Here is a 14,944-nt window from a genome sequence, read left to right on the forward strand (position 1 = left end):
GAGGTGCTGAGGTATGGGGGCTTCTGTTTTGAAATGATAATATTGTAAATGGGGTCCCTTTGTGTTGTTGAGCGAGGGTGCTAATGCTGGCAGCTGAATGATTATCTTGCGACTGTTTTCATTTGTTTAAGGTGAAACACAGTGTACAACACGGGACTTGACCGGAGCTGCTTTTGGCAAGGTGAGCGATGGACAGATGCAGCAGGTACTTCAGGGGTGCAGCTGTTATTGCAGTTAGTTAACTGAACAAAATACAGTAAAAATCCTGTTTATATTTCAGGGGTGTTGTAGCTGGCCTAAGAGAGCAGATGGAAGCATCTTCCTCGAGGGCAGGTGAGGGCGCCGAGGTAAGGGAGCAGATGAGAGTAACTGTCCCAGCTGTGCTGTGGCTTTGGATGCTGCTTCAGCCTATGCTTTTGTTTGTCTTTTGCAGGTGTCTCGCACAGGCTGAGTGGGGCCAAGCTGCACTCTGAAGAGCAGCACGAGAAGGGCGGGCTGTTTGTGAGCTGGATTGGAGCAGAACTGCCAAGTAGCATGAGGTGAGTGCGAAGGGTCTTGCTTTGCAGGTGCCATGGCAGGCTCTCCACAGAAGCGGTTGAGGATTTGAGAAGAGGTTGCGGATGATCAAGGAGCGACACGTGCAGGGATGGCTTGAAAACGGTATGGCCGCTTTCTCTTCTGTTTATCAGGTGTCCCAGGCAACGTGGGCTGTGATGTTAGTCTTCAGAATCGGAACAAAGCGGGTGCTGATGGCTGTCTTCTTTGGTAGGCAAGGAGGTGCCCAAAGCCCTGTCTTGTGTAGCCTGAGCACGCCTCGCTGAGTATGAAGCTTGATTTCCAGCAGTTCTGAAAACTGTGTTGAGGCTGAAATGCTGTTTCTGTGTTTGGGTTGGGCTTGTACCTTGGTGAGTGTAGGGATGGGTTTTAATTTGGTGCAGTGGAGGGCCTGGCCCCAGTGTCCTGTAGTGTGTTTTGACCCGTGAGCATAGCCTTTTGGTTTTCAGATAGCCTACTGAAGTAAGTGATTTTTCCTGTGAGTGGAATGGAATTGAATTCTTCTTTGGCGCATAATCTGTTCTGCTCCTAGAGTTTTCTTCCTGCGTAAATACAAGTCTGCGCTAAATCCGGCTGAAAAAGCTTCATTTACTTGCGTGGTAGTATTGTCCTTTCAGTATTCAAAGCTGCAGCAAAAGCATGGGGATTTTTGTTTCTAGAAACACCCCAGTTCTCCTGTCTGCACTCTGCATGCTGTTGAGCTAAGCCTTATAAGGAAGTTAATAAAACCACAGCTGCTGCTGCTCCTCTTTCTGCTTTTTTATGCTTTCCCCCTGCACTTTCCCAGGTGATTGGCTTCAGGTTCCAGGTGGGACCTAATGGTAACTGAGTTGAAGGTATGCCATCAGAGAGCTCCTTCTGCCTGGGCTGCACTTTTGGATAAGCGCTTTGTTTTTCCTTCAGTCTTTTGGAGGGTTCTTTAGGTGGGTCAGATTCTATGGACTGATGCATTTTGAAGTCGAAACCGGTACTCCTATCTTTTTGAGGTGAAAACTGGTAGGATCCGTCATAGTAAAGGAATCTAGTAGTAGGCGCCTGTATTGCACGCAGCTCTTCCTCAGGTGAGTAGTTGTTATGGCAGTTTTACGGATAGTATGGTGATGTTACTTTGTGTGTTTGCTCTGTGGTTCTGGGTCCCTTCTGATTTTTGCAGAATTACGGGGCTTTCTGTGAGCCTTTAAATCTATGTCAAATCTTATCAAAGTCATAACCTCGCTGTCAAAGTGATGCAGCAGGGTTTAGGAGAAATGTATGATGGAGGCTGCCTGTGTGAGCGTGTATCTGAAAATGGCAGCAGTGGGCACGTAAGGGGTAGTCTGTTTCAAGTTTAGGGACAGTTTGTTATATTTCTGGAGCTTTTGCCTGTGTGTTTTCTGTCTGTCGAGTGTTTAGACCTTGCAGCCTTTTAGTCTTGATGTCCTTGAATTGACATATTAGAAGTATGTTTATTAGGTGTTTCCAGGTAGTTGTTCTTGGGAAACAGTGGGGTAATGTCTCTTGACCGCATAAGTGCAGTAGTGCCTGGAGAGTGAGCAGGCTCACCTTCTTCCTCTCTGCAGAATAAGTCCGCCCGGGCCCATTTCGGCGCGGCGCCGCCCGGGCCCATTTGTCCTGTGGAGCTACTGAGCAGCTGAGGTAAAGGAGTTTTGAACAGAGAGGTATTGCACAGTAGCATGTTGCATCAGTAGTAGTGAGCGTTGCCCAAGAGGTGGGTATCAGGGCTGGCGTGCTAGTGAATGCTGGTTCTCTGTTTTTGCAAGTGATGATGAACCTGTTTGACTTAATTCTATTTGAAAAAGTTCCAGTTACTGGCCTGGTCGTGTCGTCCTTTCAATGTTAAAAACTGCAGCAAAAGCATGGGGATTGTTGCTTCTAGAAACACCACAGGTCACCTGTCTGCTCTCTGCATGTTTTTCAAGTAAAGCAGATCTTAAAATAAAATAAAATAGTAATGAAAAAAATAAAAAACAGCTGCTGCTGCTGCTCCTTTCTTTCTACTTCCTTGTGCTTTGCCCCTCCCCTTTTCCAGGTGATTGGGTTTGGGTGCTGGGCGGGGCCGAATGGTATATGAGCCCCAGGCATGCTATCAGAGAGCTCCTTCTGCCTGGGCTGCTCCTTGGGGTAAGTGCTTTGTTTTTCCTTTAGTCAGTTGCAGGGTTCTCTAGGCAGGCTGGAGTTTATAGATTTCTAGAATTTTTAAGTGCTTGGAATTCACTTAGGAGAGGGATGTTTAATAGAGGTTTCTGGCTCACTGTTTTTTGGTGTGGTGGGTTGCTCTTCTGTTTTTGAGCTAAATTTATTCTCTAGATGCATAGACCTACTTCTGTAATTTTCCAGAGGACTAAAACCAGCTGCATTTCATGCTACATGTGGCTTGGCAGGGTAGATGCAGCATTGCCAAGAGCCTGAGCAGGGTTGTATCAGAGTCACCTCTTTCATCTGCAAAGGGTAAGTTTGATTACCCCTGCCGAGGCTGCTGTGTGTGCATGTCTTTTTGGCATTTGTGGAGCTCAGTTGTTTTTTGTGTGTGTATGTTTTAACTTTCTGTTTTTCTGAGCAGTAGATAGTGTGTTTGCTGAGTGTGGTTGGCAGGAGGAGGTGGGGAGCTCCTCAGGACTGGTAGGTTTGGTTTCTCGGAGAGTACGGCAGCCTTCCTGTGTGATGCGACTGATTGTTGGGTGGGAACGTTCCAGCTTGTGTGTCTTAGGCAATGTAGCCTGTGTAGTGTGTGTTGTGTGGCCTGGGCAGATTTTGCTGTGGTGCTGTGAGTGAAGAATCTGAGTTAGAGGTGGTGAGCAGCTGAAGTACCGGAGCTGGGAAGAGAGAGGCATTGCAGCAGGTACGCTGTGGCTGTGAGGTGCCTCAGAGTGTGCTTTTCCCTTGTCTCTGCAGGTGCTTTGTGTGCAGTCGTGGACAGGGAAGGGATATCCTCGTGTGATGGAGCTCTGAGGGAAGGTGAGTGTTGCCAGCCTGTTCATGCCTTATCCGAAGCGAAGTGAAGACGCTCAGGTGTTTCCCTGTGAGGGTCTGAGGTGAGACTGTTTGGGATAGAGGAGCAGCGTGGCAGGTGGGTGCTTGCAAGCACAGTGTCGTTTTGTCCTTTTGTGTTCCCAGGTGTTGTGGATGATGGTGGCCGCTCCTTTCAAGCTTGGACCTAATTTGCAGGTCCAGAGGCAAGTGGAGTGCTGTTTTGAAAGGGTAAAAGTAAAGCTGGGGTCGCTTATGTTGTTGAGGGATGGGTGCTACTACTACTGGCAGCTGAATGTTTATCTTCTGCCTGTGTCTTTCCTTTGTTCAGGTTGAAATGCAGTGCGCAGTGCAGGACCTCTCGACCCGAGCTGCCTCTGCAGTGACTCTGGTGCGTGATGAGCAGAGGTAACTGTTGTTTTTGGGGTGTGGTTGTCACTGCAGTTATTTTCCTACGTCCAATAGAGTAAAACTCCAGTTTGCCTTTTAGAGGTGCTATAAGTGGGTAAGGAGAAGAGATGGAAGCATGTGCCACGTGGGGCAGGCAAGCGGCTGAGGTACAGGAGGGGATGAGAGTATGTGATTTTTTTCTGGGGATGGAATGGAATTAATTTTGTTGGTGTATAATCTGTTCTGCTCCTAGATTTTTCTTTCAATGCAAATAAAAGTATGAGCTAATTCCAGTTAAGAAAGTTCCAGTTACTTGCTGGGTCGTATTGTCCTTTTAATATTCAAAGCTGCCGCAAAAGCATGGGGATTGTTTCTTCTAGGTACTCCCCAGTTCTCGTTTGCATTCTGCATGCTGTTGAGCTAAAGCAGATTTAAAAAAAAAAAAAAAAAAATACAAGAAACACACAAACAACAACAACAAGAAACCACGATTGGGTTATTTGTTCTGAATGCAACTATCATTTAATCCCTTTGTTGTCCCAGGTGGTGTGGATGATACTGGCTGCACTGTTGGAGCTTGGACTCGGAGAGGAACACGTGAGCACAATCGTACGTTGCATCAGCAGTAGTCAGCATTGTGGAGAAGGTGAGCAATGGGGCTGGCGTGCTAGTGAATGCTCTTTCTCTGTTTTTGCAGCTGATGATGAGCCTTCAGTTGACTAAGATGACAAACGGTGCCTGTGCATTTCTTGAGGCGGAGGAACTTTACCATGCAGCAGCCTGAGAGCTAAGTTGGGGGGCGCCTGGTATTTGCATATCTGGGGTGGCTAATGGGAGCTGGGAGCCAGAGCAGCGTGGTGCCTGCTGGCTGAATATACTTGGTGCCGCTGTGAGGGTGGTTGAGGCTGGGTCACGTTCAGGGTGCTTGTGGCTGGGTCACCAGGCTAATAGAAGAGGCAGGATTATTTTGTAGTGTGAGTGCGTGCGCCAGGCAGGACAGTTTCCTTCTGTTCGTCTGTCTTGTAGTGTTGCTTCTGCAGTGTCTGTTCTGTGCTTCTCAGGTCTTGATATCCTCCTAACTTTTTACACCGGACTGACTAGACAGGGGACTTGGTAGCGGTGCTGAAGGGCCTCAATGCTTGTTTTGTCATCGTGATTCTGATTCGAGCACTTCTTGTCTTGCAGTCGCTGCTTGAACTGCAGATCTGTTTCAGGTCTTGTGCATCATATTCGGTTTGAGATCGCGTCTGTTTCCATCCTCACTCTTGCAGAAGTCATCTGGGCCACATCAGGAGCTCTTGCTTGGGAATCGAATTCCTAAGTGTGTTCTTAGGGGGTTTTCACTCCCCATCCTTCCGGTCTCTTGTCTTGAAGGCAGGCTTTTTAGGCCTCCGTCATCCCAGTTCTGGAAGCTGCTTCCAGTCGCGTGTCGTGACATTTGAGTCTCTGGTAGGGTCTGGTGCAGAGCACCTGTATCTGACTTGCTGTTGCCATAGGGCTTTCCTTTTGGGGGTCACTTTTTCTTGCGCCATGTGTTGTGTGTTTTGTTTGTAGTGTTTGTGGTGTGCCTGTGTGTGTATGTGTTTGGTCTGGAGCTGTCCTGCCTGGCAGTTAGTGATGACAGCTAACATGGCATTGCATGGGTGTACTAATACATTGTCTGGACTGTTTTGGCGAAGACATCCGGTCTGCCTCTGGGCACGTACTGAAGGGCAGCTGGCACAGTCATCTCTGTGGTGTTTGGCAGATGTTGGGCGTGGGAGATTTGAGCTGCTTGCGAGCAGCTGCTCGCATAGCACTGGAACGGTGTGCTTGAGGAGGTCTGTCGAATCTTGAAAGCTTACAGATATGGGGTTTTGAAACTTTTATTTTTATTTCTATGCTGTCCCCAGTAGAGCGTAAACCTTTGGAGGAACCTGTCACAGGAAAGAGCTCCTTCTGGAACCGTTCAGCACTCGGTAGGCAGCTCGGTGACTGGCTTGATCTACTTCTGAGGTGCTGAGGTATGGGGGCTTCTGTTTTGAAACGATAATATTGTAAATGGGGTCCCTTTGTGTTGTTGAGCGATGGGTGCTAATGCTAGCAGCTGAATGATTGATTCTCTTGTGACTGTTTTCATTTGTTAAAGCTGAAACACAGTGTACGACACGGGACTTGACGACCAGAGCTGCTTTTGGCAAGGTGAGTAATGAACAGCTATAGAAGGTAATTTAGTGGTGCAGTTTTCACTGCAGTCACTTAACTACACCAAGTACAGTAAAAATCCTGTTTATATTTCAGGGGTGTTGTAGCTGGCCTAAGAGAGCAGATGGAAGCATCTTCCTCGAGGGCAGGTGAGGGCGCCGAGGTAAGGGAGCAGATGAGAGTAACTGTCCCAGCTGTGCTGTGGCTTTGGATGCTGCTTCAGCCTATGCTTTTGTTTGTCTTTTGCAGGTGTCTCGCACAGGCTGAGTGGGGCCAAGCTGCACTCTGAAGAGCAGCACGAGAAGGGCGGGCTGTTTGTGAGCTGGATTGGAGCAGAACTGCCAAGTAGCATGAGGTGAGTGCGAAGGGTCTTGCTTTGCAGGTGCCATGGCAGGCTCTCCACAGAAGCGGTTGAGGATTTGAGAAGAGGTTGCGGATGATCAAGGAGCGACACGTGCAGGGATGGCTTGAAAACGGTATGGCCGCTTTCTCTTCTGTTTATCAGGTGTCCCAGGCAACGTGGGCTGTGATGTTAGTCTTCAGAATCGGAACAAAGCGGGTGCTGATGGCTGTCTTCTTTGGTAGGCAAGGAGGTGCCCAAAGCCCTGTCTTGTGTAGCCTGAGCACGCCTCGCTGAGTATGCAGCTTGATTTCCAGCAGTTCTGAAAACTGTGTTGAGGCTGAAATGCTGTTTCTGTGTTTGGGTTGGGCTTGTACCTTGGTGAGTGTAGGGATGGGTTTTAATTTGGTGCAGTGGAGGGCCTGGCCCCAGTGTCCTGTAGTGTGTTTTGACCCGTGAGCATAGCCTTTTGGTTTTCAGATAGCCTACTGAAGTAAGTGATTTTTCCTGTGAGTGGAATGGAATTGAATTCTTCTTTGGCGCATAATCTGTTCTGCTCCTAGAGTTTTCTTCCTGCGTAAATACAAGTCTGCGCTAAATCCGGCTGAAAAAGCTTCATTTACTTGCGTGGTAGTATTGTCCTTTCAGTATTCAAAGCTGCAGCAAAAGCATGGGGATTTTTGTTTCTAGAAACACCCCAGTTCTCCTGTCTGCACTCTGCATGCTGTTGAGCTAAGCCTTATAAGGAAGTTAATAAAACCACAGCTGCTGCTGCTCCTCTTTCTGCTTTTTTATGCTTTCCCCCTGCACTTTCCCAGGTGATTGGCTTCAGGTTCCAGGTGGGACCTAATGGTAACTGAGTTGAAGGTATGCCATCAGAGAGCTCCTTCTGCCTGGGCTGCACTTTTGGATAAGCGCTTTGTTTTTCCTTCAGTCTTTTGGAGGGTTCTTTAGGTGGGTCAGATTCTATGGACTGATGCATTTTGAAGTCGAAACCGGTACTCCTATCTTTTTGAGGTGAAAACTGGTAGGATCCGTCATAGTAAAGGAATCTAGTAGTAGGCGCCTGTATTGCACGCAGCTCTTCCTCAGGTGAGTAGTTGTTATGGCAGTTTTACGGATAGTATGGTGATGTTACTTTGTGTGTTTGCTCTGTGGTTCTGGGTCCCTTCTGATTTTTGCAGAATTACGGGGCTTTCTGTGAGCCTTTAAATCTATGTCAAATCTTATCAAAGTCATAACCTCGCTGTCAAAGTGATGCAGCAGGGTTTAGGAGAAATGTATGATGGAGGCTGCCTGTGTGAGCGTGTATCTGAAAATGGCAGCAGTGGGCACGTAAGGGGTAGTCTGTTTCAAGTTTAGGGACAGGTTGTTATATTTCTGGAGCTTTTGCCTGTGTGTTTTCTGTCTGTCGAGTGTTTAGACCTTGCAGCCTTTTAGTCTTGATGTCCTTGAATTGACATATTAGAAGTATGTTTATTAGGTGTTTCCAGGTAGTTGTTCTTGGGAAACAGTGGGGTAATGTCTCTTGACCGCATAAGTGCAGTAGTGCCTGGAGAGTGAGCAGGCTCACCTTCTTCCTCTCTGCAGAATAAGTCCGCCCGGGCCCATTTCGGCGCGGCGCCGCCCGGGCCCATTTGTCCTGTGGAGCTACTGAGCAGCTGAGGTAAAGGAGTTTTGAACAGAGAGGTATTGCACAGTAGCATGTTGCATCAGTAGTAGTGAGCGTTGCCCAAGAGGTGGGTATCAGGGCTGGCGTGCTAGTGAATGCTGGTTCTCTGTTTTTGCAAGTGATGATGAACCTGTTTGACTTAATTCTATTTGAAAAAGTTCCAGTTACTGGCCTGGTCGTGTCGTCCTTTCAATGTTAAAAACTGCAGCAAAAGCATGGGGATTGTTGCTTCTAGAAACACCACAGGTCACCTGTCTGCTCTCTGCATGTTTTTCAAGTAAAGCAGATCTTAAAATAAAATAAAATAGTAATGAAAAAAATAAAAAACAGCTGCTGCTGCTGCTCCTTTCTTTCTACTTCCTTGTGCTTTGCCCCTCCCCTTTTCCAGGTGATTGGGTTTGGGTGCTGGGCGGGGCCGAATGGTATATGAGCCCCAGGCATGCTATCAGAGAGCTCCTTCTGCCTGGGCTGCTCCTTGGGGTAAGTGCTTTGTTTTTCCTTTAGTCAGTTGCAGGGTTCTCTAGGCAGGCTGGAGTTTATAGATTTCTAGAATTTTTAAGTGCTTGGAATTCACTTAGGAGAGGGATGTTTAATAGAGGTTTCTGGCTCACTGTTTTTTGGTGTGGTGGGTTGCTCTTCTGTTTTTGAGCTAAATTTATTCTCTAGATGCATAGACCTACTTCTGTAATTTTCCAGAGGACTAAAACCAGCTGCATTTCATGCTACATGTGGCTTGGCAGGGTAGATGCAGCATTGCCAAGAGCCTGAGCAGGGTTGTATCAGAGTCACCTCTTTCATCTGCAAAGGGTAAGTTTGATTACCCCTGCCGAGGCTGCTGTGTGTGCATGTCTTTTTGGCATTTGTGGAGCTCAGTTGTTTTTTGTGTGTGTATGTTTTAACTTTCTGTTTTTCTGAGCAGTAGATAGTGTGTTTGCTGAGTGTGGTTGGCAGGAGGAGGTGGGGAGCTCCTCAGGACTGGTAGGTTTGGTTTCTCGGAGAGTACGGCAGCCTTCCTGTGTGATGCGACTGATTGTTGGGTGGGAACGTTCCAGCTTGTGTGTCTTAGGCAATGTAGCCTGTGTAGTGTGTGTTGTGTGGCCTGGGCAGATTTTGCTGTGGTGCTGTGAGTGAAGAATCTGAGTTAGAGGTGGTGAGCAGCTGAAGTACCGGAGCTGGGAAGAGAGAGGCATTGCAGCAGGTACGCTGTGGCTGTGAGGTGCCTCAGAGTGTGCTTTTCCCTTGTCTCTGCAGGTGCTTTGTGTGCAGTCGTGGACAGGGAAGGGATATCCTCGTGTGATGGAGCTCTGAGGGAAGGTGAGTGTTGCCAGCCTGTTCATGCCTTATCCGAAGCGAAGTGAAGACGCTCAGGTGTTTCCCTGTGAGGGTCTGAGGTGAGACTGTTTGGGATAGAGGAGCAGCGTGGCAGGTGGGTGCTTGCAAGCACAGTGTCGTTTTGTCCTTTTGTGTTCCCAGGTGTTGTGGATGATGGTGGCCGCTCCTTTCAAGCTTGGACCTAATTTGCAGGTCCAGAGGCAAGTGGAGTGCTGTTTTGAAAGGGTAAAAGTAAAGCTGGGGTCGCTTATGTTGTTGAGGGATGGGTGCTACTACTACTGGCAGCTGAATGTTTATCTTCTGCCTGTGTCTTTCCTTTGTTCAGGTTGAAATGCAGTGCGCAGTGCAGGACCTCTCGACCCGAGCTGCCTCTGCAGTGACTCTGGTGCGTGATGAGCAGAGGTAACTGTTGTTTTTGGGGTGTGGTTGTCACTGCAGTTATTTTCCTACGTCCAATAGAGTAAAACTCCAGTTTGCCTTTTAGAGGTGCTATAAGTGGGTAAGGAGAAGAGATGGAAGCATGTGCCACGTGGGGCAGGCAAGCGGCTGAGGTACAGGAGGGGATGAGAGTATGTGATTTTTTTCTGGGGATGGAATGGAATTAATTTTGTTGGTGTATAATCTGTTCTGCTCCTAGATTTTTCTTTCAATGCAAATAAAAGTATGAGCTAATTCCAGTTAAGAAAGTTCCAGTTACTTGCTGGGTCGTATTGTCCTTTTAATATTCAAAGCTGCCGCAAAAGCATGGGGATTGTTTCTTCTAGGTACTCCCCAGTTCTCGTTTGCATTCTGCATGCTGTTGAGCTAAAGCAGATTTAAAAAAAAAAAAAAAAAAATACAAGAAACACACACACAAACAACAACAACAAGAAACCACGATTGGGTTATTTGTTCTGAATGCAACTATCATTTAATCCCTTTGTTGTCCCAGGTGGTGTGGATGATACTGGCTGCACTGTTGGAGCTTGGACTCGGAGAGGAACACGTGAGCACAATCGTACGTTGCATCAGCAGTAGTCAGCATTGTGGAGAAGGTGAGCAATGGGGCTGGCGTGCTAGTGAATGCTCTTTCTCTGTTTTTGCAGCTGATGATGAGCCTTCAGTTGACTAAGATGACAAACGGTGCCTGTGCATTTCTTGAGGCGGAGGAACTTTACCATGCAGCAGCCTGAGAGCTAAGTTGGGGGGCGCCTGGTATTTGCATATCTGGGGTGGCTAATGGGAGCTGGGAGCCAGAGCAGCGTGGTGCCTGCTGGCTGAATATACTTGGTGCCGCTGTGAGGGTGGTTGAGGCTGGGTCACGTTCAGGGTGCTTGTGGCTGGGTCACCAGGCTAATAGAAGAGGCAGGATTATTTTGTAGTGTGAGTGCGTGCGCCAGGCAGGACAGTTTCCTTCTGTTCGTCTGTCTTGTAGTGTTGCTTCTGCAGTGTCTGTTCTGTGCTTCTCAGGTCTTGATATCCTCCTAACTTTTTACACCGGACTGACTAGACAGGGGACTTGGTAGCGGTGCTGAAGGGCCTCAATGCTTGTTTTGTCATCGTGATTCTGATTCGAGCACTTCTTGTCTTGCAGTCGCTGCTTGAACTGCAGATCTGTTTCAGGTCTTGTGCATCATATTCGGTTTGAGATCGCGTCTGTTTCCATCCTCACTCTTGCAGAAGTCATCTGGGCCACATCAGGAGCTCTTGCTTGGGAATCGAATTCCTAAGTGTGTTCTTAGGGGGTTTTCACTCCCCATCCTTCCGGTCTCTTGTCTTGAAGGCAGGCTTTTTAGGCCTCCGTCATCCCAGTTCTGGAAGCTGCTTCCAGTCGCGTGTCGTGACATTTGAGTCTCTGGTAGGGTCTGGTGCAGAGCACCTGTATCTGACTTGCTGTTGCCATAGGGCTTTCCTTTTGGGGGTCACTTTTTCTTGCGCCATGTGTTGTGTGTTTTGTTTGTAGTGTTTGTGGTGTGCCTGTGTGTGTATGTGTTTGGTCTGGAGCTGTCCTGCCTGGCAGTTAGTGATGACAGCTAACATGGCATTGCATGGGTGTACTAATACATTGTCTGGACTGTTTTGGCGAAGACATCCGGTCTGCCTCTGGGCACGTACTGAAGGGCAGCTGGCACAGTCATCTCTGTGGTGTTTGGCAGATGTTGGGCGTGGGAGATTTGAGCTGCTTGCGAGCAGCTGCTCGCATAGCACTGGAACGGTGTGCTTGAGGAGGTCTGTCGAATCTTGAAAGCTTACAGATATGGGGTTTTGAAACTTTTATTTTTATTTCTATGCTGTCCCCAGTAGAGCGTAATCCTTTGGAGGAACCTGTCACAGGAAAGAGCTCCTTCTGGAACCGTTCAGCACTCGGTAGGCAGCTCGGTGACTGGCTTGATCTACTTCTGAGGTGCTGAGGTATGGGGGCTTCTGTTTTGAAACGATAATATTGTAAATGGGGTCCCTTTGTGTTGTTGAGCGATGGGTGCTAATGCTAGCAGCTGAATGATTGATTCTCTTGTGACTGTTTTCATTTGTTAAAGCTGAAACACAGTGTACGACACGGGACTTGACGACCAGAGCTGCTTTTGGCAAGGTGAGTAATGAACAGCTATAGAAGGTAATTTAGTGGTGCAGTTTTCACTGCAGTCACTTAACTACACCAAGTACAGTAAAAATCCTGTTTATATTTCAGGGGTGTTGTAGCTGGCCTAAGAGAGCAGATGGAAGCATCTTCCTCGAGGGCAGGTGAGGGCGCCGAGGTAAGGGAGCAGATGAGAGTAACTGTCCCAGCTGTGCTGTGGCTTTGGATGCTGCTTCAGCCTATGCTTTTGTTTGTCTTTTGCAGGTGTCTCGCACAGGCTGAGTGGGGCCAAGCTGCACTCTGAAGAGCAGCACGAGAAGGGCGGGCTGTTTGTGAGCTGGATTGGAGCAGAACTGCCAAGTAGCATGAGGTGAGTGCGAAGGGTCTTGCTTTGCAGGTGCCATGGCAGGCTCTCCACAGAAGCGGTTGAGGATTTGAGAAGAGGTTGCGGATGATCAAGGAGCGACACGTGCAGGGATGGCTTGAAAACGGTATGGCCGCTTTCTCTTCTGTTTATCAGGTGTCCCAGGCAACGTGGGCTGTGATGTTAGTCTTCAGAATCGGAACAAAGCGGGTGCTGATGGCTGTCTTCTTTGGTAGGCAAGGAGGTGCCCAAAGCCCTGTCTTGTGTAGCCTGAGCACGCCTCGCTGAGTATGAAGCTTGATTTCCAGCAGTTCTGAAAACTGTGTTGAGGCTGAAATGCTGTTTCTGTGTTTGGGTTGGGCTTGTACCTTGGTGAGTGTAGGGATGGGTTTTAATTTGGTGCAGTGGAGGGCCTGGCCCCAGTGTCCTGTAGTGTGTTTTGACCCGTGAGCATAGCCTTTTGGTTTTCAGATAGCCTACTGAAGTAAGTGATTTTTCCTGTGAGTGGAATGGAATTGAATTCTTCTTTGGCGCATAATCTGTTCTGCTCCTAGAGTTTTCTTCCTGCGTAAATACAAGTCTGCGCTAAATCCGGCTGAAAAAGCTTCATTTACTTGCGTGGTAGTATTGTCCTTTCAGTATTCAAAGCTGCAGCAAAAGCATGGGGATTTTTGTTTCTAGAAACACCCCAGTTCTCCTGTCTGCACTCTGCATGCTGTTGAGCTAAGCCTTATAAGGAAGTTAATAAAACCACAGCTGCTGCTGCTCCTCTTTCTGCTTTTTTATGCTTTCCCCCTGCACTTTCCCAGGTGATTGGCTTCAGGTTCCAGGTGGGACCTAATGGTAACTGAGTTGAAGGTATGCCATCAGAGAGCTCCTTCTGCCTGGGCTGCACTTTTGGATAAGCGCTTTGTTTTTCCTTCAGTCTTTTGGAGGGTTCTTTAGGTGGGTCAGATTCTATGGACTGATGCGTTTTCCAGTAGAAACCGGTACGCGTATCTTTTTGAGGTGGCAACTGGTAGGATCTGTCACTGTAAAGCAATCTAGTAGTAGTATGTGCCTGTATTGCACGCAGCTTTTCCTCAGGTGAGTAGTTGTTATGGCAGTTTTACGGATAGTATGGTGATGTTACTTTGTGTGTTTGCTTTGTGGTTCTGGGTCCCTTCTGATTTTTGCAGAATTACGGGGCTTTTTGTGAGTCTTTGCCTGTATGTCAAATATTATCAAAGTTGCAACCTTGCTGTTAAAGTGATGGAGCAGGGTTTAGGAGAAGTGTATCATGGAAGCTCCCTGTGTGAGCGTGTATCTGAAAATGGCAGCAGTGGGAATGTAAGGGGTAGTCTGTTTCAAGTTTAGGGACAGGTTGTTACATTTCTGGAGGATTTGCCTGTGTGTTTTCTGTCTGTCGAGTCTTTAGACCATAAAGCCTTCTAGGCTTTATGTCCTTGAATTTACGTATTAGAAGTACGTTTATGAGGGGTTGCCAGGTACGTTGTTCTTGGGAAACTGTGGGGTATGGTTCCTTGAGTGCATAAGTGCAGTAGTGCCAAGAGAGTGAGCAGGGCCACCTTCTTCATCTCTGCAGAATAAGTCTGTTCGGGCACACTTCTCAGGTAAATGTAGTGAGCAGATGAGGGAAAGGAGCTGGGAACAGAGAGGTATTGCACAGTAGCATGTTGGATCAGTAGTAGTCAGCGTTGCGGAGGAGGTGGGTGTCAGTGCTGGCGTGCTAGTGAATGCTGGTTCTCTGTTTTTGCAAGTGATGATGAACATGTTTGACGTAATTCCATTTGCAAAAGTTCCTGTTACTTGCTGGGTTGTGTTGTCCTTTCAATGTTAAAAGCTGCAGCAAAAGCATGGGGATCGTTGCTTCTAGAAACACCACAGGTCACCTGTCTGCTCTCTGCATGTTTTTCCAGTAAAGCAGATCTTAAAAAAAACCAAAGAAAATAATAAACAGCTGCTGCTGCTCCTGCTTTCTTTCTACTTCCTTGTGCTTTGCCCCTCCCCTTTTCCAGGTGATTGGGTTTGGGTGCTGGGCGGGGCCGAATGCTATATGAGCCCCAGGCATGGTATTAGAGAGCTCCTTCTGCCTGGGCTGCTCCTTGGGGTAAGTGCTTTGTTTTTCCTTCAGTCGGTTGCAGGGTTCTTTAGGCAGGCTGGAGTTTATAGATTTCTATAATTTTTAAGTGCTTGGAATTCACTTAATAGAGGGATGTTTAATAGAGGTTTCTGGCTCACTGTTTTTTTGGGATGGTGGGATACTCTTCTGTTTTGAGCTGTATTTTAATCTCTAGATGTATAAACCCACTTGTGTAATTCTCCAGAGGACTAAAACCAGCTTGATTGCATGGTACCTGTGGCTTGGTAGCGTAGATGCAGCATTACCAAGAGCCTGAGCAGGGTTGTATCAGAGTCACCTCTTTCATCTGCACAGGGTACGTCTGTGATTACCTCTGCCGAGGCTGCTGTGTGTGCATGTCTTTTTGGCATTTGTGGAGCTCGGTTGTTTTTTTTGTGTGTGTGTATGTTCTAAGGTTTTTGTTTTTTTTTTTTGAGGGGTGAATAGTGTGTGTGCTGAGC

Source organism: Anas acuta, chromosome 16 (assembly GCF_963932015.1).
Source record: "Anas acuta chromosome 16, bAnaAcu1.1, whole genome shotgun sequence".
Classification (NCBI taxonomy): domain Eukaryota; kingdom Metazoa; phylum Chordata; class Aves; order Anseriformes; family Anatidae; genus Anas; species Anas acuta.